The sequence below is a fragment of the Equus przewalskii genome, chromosome 1, assembly GCF_037783145.1.
Source record: "Equus przewalskii isolate Varuska chromosome 1, EquPr2, whole genome shotgun sequence".
Classification (NCBI taxonomy): domain Eukaryota; kingdom Metazoa; phylum Chordata; class Mammalia; order Perissodactyla; family Equidae; genus Equus; species Equus przewalskii.
This window is the reverse complement of record NC_091831.1, coordinates 111,185,684-111,199,898: the sequence shown is the minus strand read 5'-3', so window position 1 is coordinate 111,199,898 and position 14,215 is coordinate 111,185,684. Positions and strand designations below refer to the sequence as shown.

The 14,215-nt window shown below is 38.7% G+C and overlaps 1 long non-coding RNA gene across 1 annotated transcript in view; it reads right to left on the bottom strand.

Annotated features, from left to right (window-relative positions):
* Positions 1-11,566, bottom strand: part of LOC139083522 (uncharacterized) — a 54,316-nt gene extending 42,750 nt beyond the window's left edge. The window contains exon 1 of the long non-coding RNA XR_011540319.1: positions 11,164-11,566. This is a non-coding gene — a long non-coding RNA (uncharacterized lncRNA). The remainder of the gene's footprint in view (positions 1-11,163) is intronic.
* Positions 11,567-14,215: the final 2,649 nt, after the last annotated feature.

Here is a 14,215-nt window from a genome sequence, read left to right as displayed (position 1 = left end):
CCTGTAGTTGTATGCATAAAGTGCTGTAGAGAGCTTTGAAAAGGTTTCTTTTAAGCAAGTAACTTGTGGAGATGGTCTATAAAATTTCTTGATTCCAAGAGAACAGAGATTTCTTCCATATCTCTACTTCGCACTATAAGAAAACTATAACTGACTGAAAATATTCTCCCTTTAGAGTTAACAGAAGCGTGGGATGATGTGGCAGTTTGGGAGAAAAAGTAGATGAGAGACTAGCTTGGGTACTGTAGTGTTTTGTGTTGATAAAAGCCTAGGGAGATTATAGTCACCTTCTCTTCTGCCTGGACCTTAAGTTGGAAGGTTCACAAATAATACCAGAGACAGTTTATCTGGAGAGAGATTTTTTTTTTAAAGATTGGCACCTGAGCTAACATCTGCCGCCAATCTTCCTTTTTTTTCCCCTCTTCTTCTCCCCAAAGCCCCCCAGTACATAGTTGTACATTCTAGTTGTAGGTCCTTCTGGTTGTGCTATGTGGGACGCTGCTTCAGCATGGCTTGATGAGTGGTGCCATATCCGTGCCCAGGATCTGAATCAGTGAAACCCTGGGCTGCCAAAGCAGAGCTGCAAACTTAACCACTAGGTCATGGGGCGGCCCCTGCAGAGATATTTTTAAAATAAATCTTCATTAGGCTTTTCTGAGAACTGAGATCTTGATAACTTGTTGGTATTTTCCTGTGCATGTCCTAACTCTCTGCTTATACAGAGTTGAAAAGCCTGAAGGTGGAGGAGAACATTTTTTACAAGTCAAAGTTTTAGTAACATCTCCCAGTCTTTTCTATGTGGACCCCTGGCCACTATTAAACACTAAATTGCAAAGGAATGAAAGACAAATTTCTGTTCCAAACCCATTTCCCACCAAGCCCCCTACTTTAAATTCTCATTAGCATGACTCAGCTCTTTATTCATCCTATTTTGAAAAATACTTAAGTCTATACTTCTAATGTAAGATCAAGGCCAAATATAAAACAGGAAGCCACTCAGGTACAGAGGGTTTTTAAAGCTACTACTGGCCCAAGCATATGAAATTTAATCTTCTACAAACCTGAAAAGCTGTCAGAATCACAGATAATTTCATCAGCTTTATCCCGGGAAATGAAGCTGGCAGCACAGAGCCTCCTAACATTCTTTATAGCTATTTTCTGGAACTCCTTTATTCCTTGGCAAACAAGGAGACAAAGGAAGCAAAAGGAGACGAAAAATTGGTATTTTAGACATAGGCCAGAGATCATGGAACTTTGATGGAAAGTGTCGGTGGGAAGATAGATGATATGATCAACTGACTGGTAGAGACTTACATGATTGTGAAATGTTTTAAAAAGTTGACAATTCACTTTTATTCAGTACTCACCATGGTCCAGGGACTGTGCTAATCCTTTACCTGCAAAGACTTTACCCACCTCTCCCCCAAAGAAAGCAAACAACTTCACAAAGACATTTTGAGTTATATAATGGTTGGCAGACAACTCCCCATGTGTCTATTGAGTTTCTGCATGATTTGCAAGCAGAAGGACTGACTCCCTTGGTTTGGGTCTATCCTTTCAAGAGTGTTTATATAGCAAACAGCCTTGTAAGATGGACATTGGGCAAGGTTCATTGTTCAGTATCATAAAGATATCTCTCTCCAGGGCAAAGGTCAAGCAAACCTGCTACCTGATGTGAAAGGTTTGAGTTCCCTAAGCACCTCTCCAATAACTCAAACCACTGAATGTGGAGGCATCACCTCACCCTCTTTGTGTTGTCCTGTGGGCAGTGAGGCTTGGAAAATTGGCTGAAATGCTGATACTCTGGAGCTGCCGCTGTGAGCAGGAAAGTTTTTGTCTCTGGCCTGGGAATCACTGGTCTTCTGCTAGCACTCATGAAACTGTGGCAGACTAATTTGTTAGCTGGCATGTAGGGTAAATTTTTAGACCCTTTATAATTCTTCACAAAAAAAAAAAATCATTTCCATTTTATAGATAAGGAAACAGAAGCTAATAGAGCTAAGAAGTGGTGAGGCAATGAATCATACCTAAGACCTTTGTCTCCAACACCCCAGCTCTCAACTACCAAAGTTTGCTTCAGCTCAGTAGTAAGATTATGGGTGATTTTTAATTTTTGCTTTACACATTTCATTATTGTCTAATTTTGGCAGTTAGGATTTTTTTAAAAAAATAACCTTTTTATTTTGAGGTAATTGTAAATTCACATGCCCTTGTGAGACATACTACAGAGGTCCTGTGTGCCCTTTCCCCAGATTCCCTCAATGGCAGTACCTGGCCAAATCATAGTACACCCACTTCACACTCATTAGGATGAATATCATCAAAAACTCAAAAGAAACAGAAAATAGTAAGTGTTGGCAAGGACATGGAGACACTGAAGCTTTTGTGCATTGCTGGTGGGAAGGAAAACTTGTGCGTATGCTATGGAAAAGTATGATAGTTCCTCAAAACTGCAGTAGAATATCACAACCGGGATATTAACATTTAAACAGTCAAGATACAGAACGTTTCCATCACCACAAGGATCCTCCATGCTGATCTTTTACAGCAACAAACACTTTCCTCCCACCTCTACACCGTCCTTAACCCTTGGCAACCATTCATCTGTTCTTCATTTCTGTAGTTTTTCATTTCAAGAATGTTACATAGATGGAGTCATACAGTATTTATCCTTTTGGGATTGGCTTTTTTCACTCAGAGTCATTCTCTGGAGATTCATCCTGGTTGTTGGTGTTTCAACAGTTCTTTCTTACTGCTGAATAGTAGTCTATGTCATGGATGTACCACAGTTTGTTTAATCATTCACTCATTGAAGGATATCTGAGTTGCTTTCAGTTTTTTACTAGTACAAATTTGCTATAAACATTCATTTATAGGTTTTTGTGTAAACAAAATTTTCATTTAGCTTGGATAAATGCTTATGAGTGTAATTACTGGATTGTATGGTAGTTGGATGTTTAGTTTTGAAGAACTGCCAAAATATTTTCCTTAGTGGCTGTGCTATTTTACATAGCCACCAACAATGTGTGAGGGTTCCAGTGTTTTTGCATTCTTACATCCTCACTAGCATTTGGCAATTTTTTTATCCACTCTGATAAATGTGTAATGATATTTCATTGTGGTGTTTTTGTTTTTTTGGTGAGGAAGATTGGCCCTGAGTAACACCCATTGCCAATCTTCCTCTTTTTGCTTGAGGAAGATTGTCAATAAGCTAACATCTGTGCCAATCTTCCTCTATTTTGTATGTGGAATGCCACCACAGCATGGCTTGATGAACAATGTTTAGGTCCACAACCAGGATCTGAACCTGTGAACCCCAGGCCACTGAAGTAAAGCATGAAAACTTAACCACTATTCCACCGGGCTGGTCCCTACCTGCATGTTCTATTGTGAGTTTGTTTTTAGATAACATGTGAGACTTAGTTTAAGGTTTGATTTTTGCCTATGGATGTCTAATTTCTTCAACCATTTATTGAAAACACCATCTTTCCTCTACTGAATTGCTTTTGTGCTTTTGTCAAAAAAGAGTTGGATATACTTCTGAGTTCTCTATTCTGTTGTGTTGATCTATGTGTTTATCCTTTTACCAACACCACACAATCTTGATTACTGTAGCTATATAGCAAGCCATGAAATTGAATATACTCATTCTATCCACTTTGTTCTTGTTTTTCAAAATTGTTTTAGCTATTTTAGTTTCCCTGACATTTCATAGAAATTTAAAAATGATCTTGTCTCTATCTACAAGAAAAATCTTGCGGGGATTTTGATAGGAATTGTGTGTTAAACCCATATCTCATTTGGGGAGAATTGACATCGTTGCTATGTCAAGTCTCTGTTTGATGGACAAAGTATGTCCTTCCATTTATTGAGATTTCCTTTGAATCTTTTTGTTGGCCTTTTGTGGTTTTCAGCATGGAAGTTCTATACATGTTTTGTTAGATTTACAACTATTTCATTTTAAAAAATGATTATACATGGTATTGTCCACATGTTCATTGCCAGTATATGAAAATACAATTTACTTTGGCACATTGATCTTGTATCCTGTGACCTTTCTAAACTCACTTATTACTTCTAGGAGATATTTGTAGATTCATTGGGATTTTCTATGTAGACTGTCATGTCATTTACAAATCAGGACAGTTTTATTTCTTCCTTTCTAATCTGTACACTTTTTATTTCATTTCCTCGCCTTATCACACTGGTCAGAACTTCCACATTATGTGGAATATGAGTGAAGAGAAAGGACAATCTTACATTGTTCCCAATCTTAGGCAGAAAGCATTCATTCTTTATTGAATATAAGGTTAGCTGTAGGTTTTTGTGTAGACAATCTTTATCAAGTTAAGGATATTCTTCTATATTCCTATTTTTCTGAGTTTTTATCATGAATGAGTGTTGAATTTTTTCAAGTGTTCTTTTTCATTAAGTGATATCATGATGTGATTTTTTTTCTTCAGCCTCTTAATATCATAGATTATACTGTTATATGGTTGATTTTCAATGAACCAGCCTTTCATCCTTGGAACAAATCCCACTGGGTCATGGTGTTTAATGCTTTTTATATATTACTGGTCTGTAGTGTTTTTTGGGTTTTTTCTTTTTTTGGGGATTTTCTTTTCTGGGTTTGATATCAGGGTAAATCTAGATTTATAAAAATGAATTAGAGAGTGTTTCTTCTGCTTTCTATTGTCTGTAAAAAAAACTGTGTAGAACTGATATTAATTCTTCTTTAAATGTTGCATAGAATTTTCCAGTGAAAACATCTGGGCATGACAATTTCTTCCTGAGAGGTTTTTTTTTTTCTGCTTTTTCTCCCCAAATCCCCCCAATACATAGTTGTATATTTTAGTTGTGAGTCCTTCCAGTTGTGGCATGTGGGATGCCGCTCCAGCATGGCCTGATGAGAAGCGCCACGTCCGCGCCTAGGATCCAAACCAGTGAAACTGTACCGCAAAGCGGAGCGCGAACTTAACCACTCAGCCCCGGGGCCGGCCCCTCCTGAGAGTTTTTAAATTAAAAGTTCAAATTTTTTAATAGCAGTGGTAATATTTGTTTTTGAAATTAGTCAATTTCGCCTAAGTTATTCAATTTGTCTGTAGAGTTGTTCATCGTATTCCCTTATTTACCTTTCTCTATTTATATTATTCTCTTTTGATATCTACAGAATCTGTAGGGATATCGCCTGTTTTATTCCTGTTATTGGTGATTTGTCTCTTCCTTCTTTCTTCCTTGTTAGTCTTGATAGAAGTTTGTTAATTTTGTTGATTTTTTTGGTAAAACTGGCTCTTCGTTTCGTTGATTTCCTAATTGTTTTTCTGTTTTCAAGTTCATTTATTTCTGTTCTTATTTTTATTCTTTTGTTCCTTCTACTTGCTTTGGGTTTTTTTTTTTTAATTTCTTAGTGCTATAATTTCTCTCTCAATGCTGCTATATCTCAGTCCCACAAATGCTGATAATGTTGTATTTTCATTTCCATTCAATTCAATGCATTTTAAAAAATTTTCCAATGCATTTTTTGATTTTCCATTAGACTTCCTTTTTGATACAGGAACTATTTAAGAATGTATTTGGAGATTTTCCTGCAATTCTACTGTGTCTCTCTTCCTTGCAGTCTTTCTGGTTTGAATCCTTGTGGTTGGAAAATAGACTCTACATGATTTTATTTCGTTTAGATTTGTTGAGGTTTGGTTTATCTCACAGGGTATCATCTATCTTGGCATATTTTCTGCAGGCACCTGGAAAGAATATAAATTCTGCTATTATTGGATGGAGAGTTCTGTAAATGTTACATCCTGTTTGTGGTTGATATTGTTGAGTTCTGCTATATCTTGTCTGATTTTGTGTCTAGTTGTTCTATCGGTTGCTAAGAGAGGAATGTTTGATCCCCCTAAATACAAGTGTAGATTTTTCTTTCTCTTTGCAGTTCTATCTCTTTTTCCTTTACATATTTTGTAGCTCTGTCATTTGGTGTTAAGATTGCTATGTCTTCGTCATGGATTGAATCTTTTATCATTATCTAATATCCTTTGTCCTTAGTCACTTTTTTTGTTCCGAAGTCTACTTTATCCAATATTAGTATAGCCATTCTTGCTTTTCTTTGATTAATGTTTTTGAGATATATTTTACTCCATCCTTTTAGTTTCAACCTGTTTATATTGTTATATATTTGAAGTGAGTTTCTTATAGACAGCAGAGTTAGGTCGCATTTTGTTGTTGTTATTGTTTTTTAATCCACTCTCTGCTTCAAATTGGTATATTTAGACCACTTACATTTAATGTAATTATTGATATTTCAGGCTTAAGTCTGCTGTTTTATTTATTTTTTCTGTTTGTTCTCTCTACTTTTCATATTTCTGTTTTCTGCCTTTCTATGAATGATTTGAACATTCTTTAGAATTTTATTTTTATTTATCTGTGTTTTTGAGTGCATCTCTTTGTATAATGTTTAAATGGTTGCTCTAGATGTTAAATCATATATAAATAAATTTTTATAGTCACTAGTGTTGACATTTTACCAGTTTGCATGAAATGTAGGACTCTTTCTTCCCTTTACATTCCTATATCCTCCTCCATTTATAATATACTTGCATAATTAGAAACTACATCAGAAAGCGTTATAATTTGTGCTTCAACCATTAAGCATAATTCAGAAAAAATTAGAAGAAAGTCTATTGTATTTGCCCATATTTTTTACTTCTTTGTTCTTTCTTCCTAATGTTCCAAGATTCCTCTGTTCATTGTTCTTCTCCTGTTTCAGCCATTATTTAAGGTTGCTCTGCTGGTGGCAAATTGTCTTAGTTTTCTTCATCTGAGAATATTTTAATTTCCTCTTCATTCTTGCAGAAGATTTTTCACTAGATATAAGATTTCAGGTTGACAGGTCTTTTCTTTCAGCACTTTAAAATGTTGGGACACTTCCTTCTGGGCTCCTTGATTTTTTTTTTTTTTTTTTGGAAGGTTGGCCCTAAGCTAACATCTATTGCCAATCTGTTTTGCTTCTTCTTCTTCTTCTTCTCTCCAAAACCCCCCAATAGATAGTTGTATATTCTAGTTGTAGGTCCTCCTAGTTCTGCAATACGGGATGCCACCACAGCATGGCTTGATGAGCAGTGCTAAGTACATGCCCTGGATCTGAACTGGTGAAACCCTGAGCGGGCAAAGTGGAGCACGTGAACTTAACCACTTGGCCATAAGGCCGATTCCTGGCCTCCCTGATTTTTAATGAGAAATATTTTGTCATTTTAATTGTCTTTTCCCTATAGATAAGGTGTTGTTTCTCTGTAGCCACTTACTAATGACTTTTTTTTTCTATTTAGCTTCTATTTTTGACTATATGTGTCTTGGTGTGAATTTCCTTGGGCTTATCACTTTTGGAATTCTCACCCCTTCTTAAATCTGTAGATTATGTCTTTTTCCAGATTTTGAAAGTTTTCAGACATTATTTCTTTAATTACTCTTTCAGCCCTGCCGTATTTCTCCTCTTCTCTATGACTCCAGTGCCACAAATATTAGATTTTGTCTTATGGTCCATTAGGGGCTAATACTCTGTTCTTTTTTTCCTGTATATTTCCTCTCTTTTTATCATACTGGTTAATTTCTATTCTATTTCAAGTCATTGATTCTTTCCTCTCTTACTCCTTTCTGTTGTTGAGCTGATCCATTGAGTGTTTTATTTTACTCATTGTATTTTTTCTGTTCCAAATTTTTTGCTTGGTTAGTCTTTATAACTTCTCTTCCTTTGCTAAGATATTCTATTTTTTCATTGGTTTTGAAACTACTCATGATTCCTCATCAGAGCATTTGTATGATGGTTGCTTTAAAATCTTTGTCAGGTAATTCTAACATGTCTTGATTGTCATCCTGATGTTGATATCTATTGATTGTTTTTTCACCCAGTTTGAGATCTTCCTGGTTCTTGGTCTGATGAGTGATTTTCAATTGGAACTTGGATATTAGGGTTATTATGAGACTTTGGATCTTATTAAACTCTCTTTTAGATGGCTTCCTTTGACATCACTCCAGTAGGACAAGGGACGGGGCACCAACTCATTATTATCACCTGCTGGGAGAAACTCAAGTTCCCTATTTTCCCTCTTCTGACAACCAAGGAAGGGATGACTCCTTGTTACTGCTGGGTAAGAATGGGAATCTGAGCTCCTAACTAGGCTTCCATTTACATATCCTTGGCTGGGAGGTGTAGAAGTAACTCATTATTGCTCCCTGTGTGGTCTCTACTGACACCCTGGAAGGAGTGCTTATTACCATCTAAAAGGAATGAAAGTCTCCATTCCCTAAAAGACCTTTGCTAAAACAACCACAGTGTTGATGTTGGAGAACCTCATTATAGCCTTGGAAAAGGAGAAGTTTAGCCTCTTCACTAGGCCTCTGTTGCAACGGTTAGGGGTGGGGCATAGTTTTTCCATGGTGTTGGTCTATAGTGGAGTGGTTACTACCTGAAGGTTTTCTGGCTTGCTAGGCTGCCTGTTTTTGTATCCTTTAACTAGCGAGCAGGCTTGGAGGGGTGGGGGTGGGAGGGTTGTGTGCACCTTTGGAGTTTCCAGTTTGCTGACTTCTTTAGCTCTAATTCTGAGATATATGAGGCAAAAAAGAAATCCTAGGAACTCACCACCATGTTGTTCCTTGTGTCCTGAGGCCCCTAGCAGGTCTATTTTCTTCTCTCCATCTTTAAGAGTCTTCTTTCATATATTTTATATATAATGTCCAGGGATTCTATTTGTGCACAGTGGGAGAAATAGGGAAAAACATATGTCTACTCCATCTTCCTGGGAAAAGAGGCTCAGTGTTGACCTTAGAGAATAATAAACAATGTGATTTTTTTTTTAAGTTTGTAAATATGGCAGCCTATAACAGCCTTAACAGCAGAATAAGTCAGGGTTTCCAGAATGTTACAAAGAGTGCTGTGTGTTTTAACCATTATGATTCATTTATAATTACCTTGTTCCAAGGTTGGTTCAAAGGAATCTTACAAATTACAAACAATGCTGCAAACACAAAGTCAAGAATTCGGAGCAAATGGAATGAGGTGATGTAAAAATGCATGCAGGGTAGACCTGTAGAATTACTAAAATGGGTCTGAGTTTCCCATAAACTCAATGCAAAAATAGAAACTTGATTAGTTACATGAATCATCTTGTCCTTAAAATAATAACAAAATTGTTACTAAGAAGTGGTAGAAATATCCTTGGTTGAGAACTAGGAAAATGAGGAAAGATATTCCTCAATCCTCATGAGGAGGATTCTATTCAATGAAGTAAATCGCATCTTCTTCAATGTGCTGTAGTTAGGGTGACTTTAGGATTTAAAATCAGCCAATACAGGATGTTTTGAGAGTTAAAGCGGCACTATCAATAACAATGCTAGAACAATAGGGAAAACTCGAACTGTCCCCAGCAAGCTGGAGCTATATCCCCCTTTTAACAGTAACTCCAACACAGGGCTGTTTCACATCCTGAGCCTCAAAGTAGGCCTCCCTCAAAGTCTAAATGTAGTTGAGCAGGGACACCCGGTGGTAGGAGGGTACTCTGTGTACCACCTGTCATTCTTATATAGTCAGCTGATTTCAGAATAGAAAATTAGGAAAATATTTTTTTCTTTTGTGTGTGATCTTCTTATCTATGATTCAAAGTTAAGCCACTACCTTGTAAATAACATACCTAGGACACAGTTCCTGTCTGTAGTGAATAATATTTTGCCCATTAACTGGTAACTTTACTGAAATCCATTAATTACAATCTCTAAGAGTAGGCTCATCCATCTGCGTGTGAAATAAGTTCTTCCAAGTCAAAGAGGTGTGTTTGCAATTTCTCACCCAATAACTTGCAAAGTATAAGATGCTGATAAATTTAATGTGAGGGGTTAACTCAGATGGTATCAGTGAATTTCACAAAAGAAAATACCAAAAGTGATGTATTCCAGCTAGCTTTTAAATGCCAGAACCTAATTCAGAAGGTTGACAGGCAGTAATATTACTTAACCATCCATTCTATTCTACAGATTTTTCGGGATTGCACAGTGCTCTTTATAGTGAAAAATGAACCATGCTCAAGGAAAGAGAGATTAACCCAGAAAAATATTGCAGTTGTGTTACATTTGGATATCTCCAAGATGGACAAGAAAGGCACTGTTATGGACTGAATGTTCATGTTCCTTCAAAATTCCTCTGTTGAAATTCTGACCTCCAATATGATGGTATTAGGACGTGGAGCCTCTGACAGGTAATTAGGATATGAGGGCAGGGCCTTATGAGTTTTACAGAGTTATTATAAGAAGAAACAGGAGAGTGTTCTCCCACTTTCTACCCTCCCTCCATGTGAGGATACAATGAGAAGGTGGCCATCTGAAAACTAGGAAGTAGGTCCTCACTAGACACCAAATATGCTGGTGCCTTGATCTTGGACTTCTCAGCATTCAGAACTGAAAAATAAATTCACGTTGTTTAAGCCACCTAACTATAGTATCTTGTTACAGCAGCCTGAACTGACTAGACAGGCACACAGTGATCTTCTCTATCAGGCTCTGATCAAATATGCCTCCATTTAATGTAGCATGGCTTTAAATTGTACCTGCTGGAGGTGAGCAAGGCTAGGAAGCAGAGGGAAAATATTAGATAAATTAAACTGAATAGAGAAAGGAATTATACCAATGGAGCCTCTAGAGTATCAGGCACTAGGCCATGTTAAAGAAACATTATTCTAACATCTATTAAAACATCAAGAAAGAGTTGATTCAAGACTATTGCCATTGGGAAAAGAGTTTGAATTCAACTCAATATGAAAGAGACAAGTGGAGATTTATAGCCAAGAAGCAGGGAGAGGGAATAGATGGAAAATTACTAAGAGGACCTTGGTTAGGTATTAAGGGGGAAGATGAGGAACTTGACTGAATATCAAGGGTGGAGAGGTTCTCACTAAACTGACTTAGCAGAATTTCTTGCTAAAATTGGGCTAGGCAGGTCAAGGTCAGGGCCATGGATGAAGCCTAGTGGAAAAACGCCTCAGAGGAGGCTGACTAGAGTTTGGTTAAGGAGGAAGTCCTTGTTAGCCAGGAGCTTTGCTCACCTTATGCAATAATCAAACAGTTCCAAAATACTACAGAGATAGTATTTTTCCCATTTGACATTTAGTAGTTGTCTCCTACCTTCCAGCATGACCTTGCAGATGACTCTGATCGTTCTTCCCACTTATAGGTAAATGCTACATCCAAGACATCTTCAGGCACCGACACCTTCCTTCTTCATGCTGAACTTGACTCCTCACTGGCCCAGCCCCCTGCAGCCTCCCTCATCCACATTGCAGACAGGTGCCCACTGGGTGCAGCCCAAGCCAACAGGCTGATCTCCTCTGATCACAGTTTCTGTATTTTACCCCAAAGAAGATTCTGGTCCTCCTGCTGCTGCCCCATCTCCTTTCTTTCCCCAGCATACTCCCCCCTCCCAAGGGGTTTTGTTTTACTTTGTTTTTTAAGAAGCCTTCCTCTGTGAAGAGAGGAGGAACTAAGATTTCTTGAGGAGAAAAGACCACTGTCTTAAAATTTTGAAAGCAAATGTTTGCTGTTTACAAGAACTGTGTGACAGGCAGGAAGGAAGGGCATGAAAGTGTCAGAGCCTCCACCCCTGGCTCCTAACACCTCAAATTACAGTCTTTGCTTCTGTCAACAAAAATATCTGGAATACAAGAGTTTAGTTATGAAAGCTTTATTGCTCAATTTGCAAACAGGGGGAGACGGGCCTCCAGCAGCAAACTGAAAGTATACTCAGGGAGAACAAAGAAAGGGGGCTGCTTTTATAGAAAAAGCTCCTGCCCAGGTTCCCACTCAGGTCCACCTATGCAAATGAGGGATGCAACCAGGTTAGTCCTGGTTGGTTGGCATAGGTCACAGTTTTATTGATTAGGTCCAGCTGCCTCTTAAAGGCTTTTGCAAAATCAGAAACTTTAGCAGAGTCAGAAGCTTAAGAATGCATTCTATGGTTTTTCTGAGAACAGAATATGTGTGACTGCATCCTGGTCCTGCTATGGTCACTTGGCTCCATTTTGTTTTGGAGCCACACAGAGTCCATCTTGTTCTCAGAGGTCTTTTTGATTTCATTTTATTCCACACTTCAAATGTGAGGACATTGAAGAATGCCCTGATGGCCCTTGGGCACTCAGACGGGATGCAGTACAGGAGGTAGAAGGTGAACATTGAGTCATAAATCAGGAAACTGCAAAAAGACTGTTCAAAAAGGGTTGCTGATGACATGCCTATGAAAGAGGTCATTGTATTTCTCCAAGAAAATGTTTAAGATATGTAAAGAAGTCACGGGGTCTGTCCAGGGAAGTAAAACATTAGGACTGTCCCCGTTAGCTGAGATTTGTAGTGTTTAGGATGCCTGACAGCATTGTATTGACCATGGAGGCTTTGTAACTTCTCTGGGCAAAGCCATGCGCTGTTCACCTCTGATGAGCTCACACCATCAATGGGAATCTTGTGTGCTTGTGTTTGATCTATTTTCGGTTTGCACTAGATGCAAACTCCATGAGGGCAGAGAGTCCACTGTCCTATTCAGCCACATATCCCTAGCACTAAGAAAACTCCCTGGCACATGGTATTACTCTTAAATGTTTGTTGAGTTCATTAATTTATAGGTTGATTCAATTGAATATTTGAATTATTTCCTTCTATAAATAAGATAACCTGGAAGCATAAAAAATGGCGGTAGATCTTTAGCATTAAAGAAGTCTACAATTAAATGTATTCACTCTTTCCTTGACAGACAGATGTGTAGAAGGAGACGGTGGGGTAAGGTCCCCTCTCCCTATCTCTAATTATAAATTAAAGTGGAGCACTGGAGTCACTCATCTCTTAGGTATTCTGAGCAAGGCTCTCTGACTCCTGCAAGGAGCTCCTGCTGTTTGAAGTGGAGACTGTTGGATGGTGGTTCTCTGTCTGATAGGTGGGCTCCCTCATGCTGTGTTCACTTTCTGGGTCTCCTTTCTCCATTATTAACAAGCAAGAAACTAGACTAGTTATCATCCCTTCCCAAGTCCAGGCATGAGGAGAGAACCAATCATGTGAGGACAGTGGCAGCACTTGGCGTCTTAGATAGAAAGTGTGCTAGGGCATTTTGGTTTCTCTTTACAAATCTTTTCCTCAGAGAAAGTCCTTAAAGAAAACTACTGATTAGATCCAAAAGAAACAGCCACTTCTGATCCAAGCACTTTTCACTTTTCCATTCTGTAAGATGTATTAGGGTGAATGCATCGCATGAGGAAAAGGAATCTGATGGGATTTGTCATGGGCACTTACCACCCAAGTCACCATCAAGACTGCCACTTGCCAGAGAAAGTGAGACATGTACCAGAGAGGCAGAAACACATGTGTCAGCAACTCAGAGCTACGCCTGAGTAAACTGGCTGGCCTGGCCTAGTCGCTCTGGATTCCACATTTTCCACATCCAGTTTTGTCCACTCTTAGGGGAGCAAATAAGAATCACCCTAATACTCCAGCATTAATAAGCTACTAAGTATGACATGCACCACTGAGCCCATGACTATTTAACAAGAAGCCCATTTGAGGAAACTCCAGCCCACTTCAGCTCAGGAAACTCCTGAGCCCAGCAGCCCAAGCCTCAGACAAAGGCAGGAATTTGTAGCTGGACTTCACAGTCAACTTCTCCTGTTGTTGTGTAGGGCTCAAAATAAAATATTTACTGCAGGCATCTGATTCCAATTTAATTATCTTTTCCAATAAGTGCAGCTTGGGCTTGACAGGCAACAGAAAGGGCAAGTTAATCACAGGCATCTGCTCATTAACATATTCTTCCCATAATTATCGTGGTGCTGCCACTACAGCTGTGCCAGCCCTGCAGGTGCAAAGCCAGGAGGCAACTTAGTTGGCTCTGGGGCAGGAGCCCACTGAGAGCTCATTTCCAGGCCAAGGGCAGTGCCCAAGGGTGCAGACACATACCTCTACCTGGTATGTGTCCTCCAAAATGAAGCTGTTCCCAGTGCCTTATAAGATGAGAGGGAGACAAGTCCATTCTTCACCCCCACCTGTATTTGCAATCCCTGGGAGCCAACATGTGCCTGTTTTCCAGCGCCAAAGAAAGCCAGTCGCATTAGTCCCCTGTGCTCCGTGTTTGATCTTTTGGCTAAAAATCAACCACCTCGAAGCTCTTCAACCCTCTTCTTGCTGGATCTTTTGATTAAAA